General features: G+C 39.1%; 1 protein-coding gene across 3 annotated transcripts in view; it reads right to left on the reverse strand.

The window, feature by feature from the left end:
- Cacnb4 (calcium voltage-gated channel auxiliary subunit beta 4) overlaps positions 1-4,461 on the reverse strand; it is a 313,335-nt gene that overhangs the window by 148,997 nt on the left and 159,877 nt on the right. The window lies entirely within an intron of this gene.

Consider the following 4,461-nt stretch of genomic DNA (forward strand, 5'->3'; position numbering starts at 1 on the left):
ACTGCTATAGGAAAAGCATGTTCAGTGATTAGCTGATTCAACTCTGGCAGTATTTACTCAAAAATATTTGAAACATTTACATAACTAGGCGAGAGGTAAGTTTCAAGGAACCATGTGAAAAGCATGAGAATTGGTCTCTGACTTTGCTTTTTGTTTTGATAACATGATCTTCAAGTGCTTAGACCTGAGTGAAACAATGTAAACAATTGAATACAGTGGAGAAGTAGAGCTAGGGTGTGTTTAGAAGGAAGAAAATGGATACTATACAGGATATTAGAAATGCCTTAAAATTTAAAAAAGTTTGAGACAACTGGTTGATACGGAAGACTCTGCCTTGATGGAGGAAATGCGCATTAGAGGCTCTGTCACCACCAGCATGAACTCAAACAATGAATGGAAGTAGCGACCAGGATTCTTTCAGGGCGAGGTTGCTGTCTTGGAAGGTGCTGTCTGTTTCCCGCTGCAGGGTCAGTGGGAACACTTCAGTCCCACAGATGAACTTGACACCTTGAAGCCTTCATCCTTATCTTTGCAATTCCTGGCTTCTTCTCTGGTTGTTTTTCTGTTTGATTTGCTATGTTCTCTATTTCTGCCCACCCTACACTCCTTGTTTTCCCGTTTCAGGAAGAGGCTCTAGGGGCAGATGAGGGTTCAAATCTTGGCTCCGTCATTTACTAGTTGCATGACCTTATGTACATGATCTAAGGGTTTCAATGCCTAGAAACTGGATGACAAAAGTATCCAAGTCAAAGTCATTGTAAAAACTAAGGGAAAGAATTCATGTGGAGCACTGAGAACTAATAGGCCCTAAACAGTTAGTAATTATTATGATAGTTATATTAGTCTGACTTAAATATTATTATTTTAATGAAATTTTGTACAGCCTAACTCCATACCTCTAAATTTTGTGATGATTCCTAATTTTGGGGGCATATACTTAAACTCCATAACAAATCTCCTGAACCTCATTTCATCTTTCTCAGCTGTCATTATTAATCATAGTACCTGAGCATGATTGAGCCACACCTCAGCTAAACAGACTGAATACACTACCATGAAAACCCTATGAAGATACTGTCATCCCTATTTTACTGATAAGGAAACCAATTCAGGGAGGTAAACATATTTTCAATTTCAAACAGTAAATGAAAAGCACTGTGAACCTGTTGGTTTTGCAAATATTTAATCCATCCCATCAGTCTATGTTTTCTTCTGGTTATCAGCATGTATAGATCTAGTCATCTTGACGCATCTCTAAGCATTTCCATACTGAGAATATCTTGTATAACTATTCCTCTTAGAAAATGTACTACCCTTAGCTTGGTTCCCACAACAGTAGCATTTAGATACTCAGAAAAAAAAAAATGTATCCATAAACAATTCTTTGGTAACGCTTTGACTTATGAGACCTGCACAAAGTCCTCCAATAGATACTTAAGGTTAAGATGTCTCTGTAACAAATTCCACCTATTGGTTGAATAAATATGTCACTATATTTGCAAAAGAAGAACTTATATCATTCAGTTGGCTGTCTCAACATGACAGACCTAGGAATTCAAGGACATCTTTCTATTGAAGGGCTGCACAGTGCTCTTCTATTTCAATTGTGACTAAGAGACTCAGTGTGGTTCTGAAGTGACAAGCATGACTTCACTATAATATATACTCTGCCCCCATTTCTAAATTAGGGTAACTGTGCCCAGAAGAACTTGTCCTGGTCCTCAGTTTTTTTTTCAACATCTCACAAAAATTAAGCCTATGAATTAATAGAGCAATTTTATTTGGGCAGAATTACTTCCATGGACCTTTATAAGTAGTTCATAAAGAACAAACTAGAAATGATTTATTTAATTCTCTCATCCACAGGGAAATATCCAAAGAACAGAAATGGATAAAAATTTCATTGCCAAATGCCAGAAAAGCTCAAATACCTTTGTTCTTTTTCATATTATAGTACCTTTCTGTCTGATTTTCTATAATTTTTTGTTTGTTCCCACATGACTTGAGAAATTAATATGAGGAGGCTCATTTGTGTGGGCCTCATTCAGAAAGAACTGCCCTTGTTTGCGGAGTCACTGAGATTTCGGATGTAACCATCACAGGCATAATGGCTCGGATAATAACACAGTTGCTAAATTACAATCTGAGTTCAGAAATAAAAGAGAGGAAGTTGCAAAGATCCTATTTTCAAGACAATGCCCCTGAGCATGTCCTTGCAAATGAGAACAAGTAAGAAGAAATGAAGAGAATATATGATGTGCAGACAGGATTATTTCTAAATAGAATGCCTTTCAGAGTTTTCCGTGACAAGTCAGCAAGTCTTTAGACGCACTCCTCACCATTTCCCAGCTGCACCTGGTTCAATTCATGACTCATCATTTCCACCCTGGTTGATACAAACCAGCCCCATTTTCCTATGCAGTAACATCACAGAGCTACCCCTTCCATTCTCATTCAGGATTAACTTATTGGGCGGTATCACACTACATGACCGTCTTCTTCATCTCTCTACCATTACATATCTGGGGGTGTGGGAAAGGAGGCACAAAGGAAGATCAGGGCTCGATCTCTGCCGTCCACCATCTTATGCTAACGGAGATGACATGCAGGCACTTGGAACAGTGAAGAGCCCAGCAAGGCTGCTGCTGGTGCTTGCCCAGCTCAGTGGAGTACAGGCCAACAGGAGAACTCTGAAGGACATGAAAAGGCCAGGTGAGCCTTGTAGAAGAAGGGGAATAAGAGTTGGGCCTTACACAGCCACACACATTAAACCAGGATTATATGGAAACAACAAAGACATGGTCACCCAGATCAGTGGAATAGGGCACCTCTAGTATATCTCAAGTTATTAAAACTGACTTGCATTTTAACGTCAGTGGTCAAGAAACTTAAGATCCACATATTCATAAAAATTTGTACACAAATGTTTGTGGCAGCATTATATATAATAATAAAAAGAAATAATCCAAATGTGCATCAACAGATGCACAGAGAAATGAAATATAGCATATCATAAAATAGATTATTATTTGGTGATAAAGAGAAACAAAGTACCAACACAATATGAATGAACTTGAAAACAGCCTGCTAAGTGACAATGTCAGCCACAGGAGGACACACACTGTGTGATTCTGTGTGATTCTGCATGTAGGAAATGTCCAGAAGTGGTGAAGGCAGAGAGACAACCCAAGGATGGGAACATCGGGGGGAAGTGCAGAGTGACTGCTAATGAGTATGTTTTCTTTGGGGAGGTGATTTACATGTTCTAAAATTGTGGTGATGGTTACACAACGCTGAGCACAGTAAAAAAAAAAAAAAATCATTGCACTGTAAATGAGAAAACTGTATAGTCTGTGGTTTTGGGTACCACGAATTTAACTCATGACCTCCTGCTACCAGGAAGGTGTTATGCCCTTGAGCTACATTCCTGACCCAGTTTGTGAATCTTGAAATGAAGCTACTAATAGAAAAACAAACTGATAAGAGTGGTGGATCCTAGAAAGTTGAGATTTACACTGTCATCAATTTTTTCACAATCAATACAGCCCAGTTTGACAAGAAAAGACTGAGCTTCCTCATCATACTCTGGCTTGTTAAAAACTTACTTTGATTTTTTGTTCAAAGGAAAAAACTGAAAGTCTGGGTATGGGGTGTGTCTGTCTGTCTGTCTGTCTGTCCATCCCTTGGAAAGCCCTGACAAATACCTTTCATGCAATGATTTCTATTTCTATTTCCCTATGTCTCTCCTGACTCCTCGAAGAATTAAAGTCATTGAGTTTCAATTTATCCCACCAAGCATTTATCGAGCGCCTGTCTTGAGGCAACAAGCAAAGCAACTCTATACCAGGGTAGGGCATGAATCAGAGATAAATTCCTACTTCAAAGAGCCTTCTACTCCAAACATGACACGCTCATGAGAACCTAAGGAAAACAAGAAACACAGTGCTGGACACAAACTCCACTACACATGAACTGAATCAGAGTCCCTAAGACAGAGTCTCATCCCACAAAATCCACCCAGCTTAGCACACTAAGATGAATTTTAGCCAATGCGAAACCTGGTGTAGATAACCACATGATCACTTTCCCAACAGCATTCTGAAACACTGAGTAGAGTAGAGTAGAGTAGAGTAGAGTAGAGTAGAGTGTGAGTAGAGTGTGAAATTCTTTGAGTAGAGTGTGGATATTCGGGGTTGCATTTTTAGTGGGCTTTTATTGCAGAGTACTAGGAGACAGTAAGACACAGCTACTGTGATCTACTGCAGACTGTGCACCTTCGAGAAAGGAACATAGTGTGTGATTATTTCAAACTGATTTGACAGGAGTTTTTTCACATGAGTCACTGGCCATACAAAATTAATGGCTAGACAAATAGAATAGAGCAAATCATCAAGAAGATCATACACCATGACCAGGTAGGATTCATCCCAGGGATGCAAGGATGGTTCAATATTCGAAAAT

This window comes from Octodon degus, unplaced genomic scaffold (assembly GCF_000260255.1).
Source record: "Octodon degus isolate 3935 unplaced genomic scaffold, OctDeg1.0 scaffold00082, whole genome shotgun sequence".
In the NCBI taxonomy this organism is placed as follows: domain Eukaryota; kingdom Metazoa; phylum Chordata; class Mammalia; order Rodentia; family Octodontidae; genus Octodon; species Octodon degus.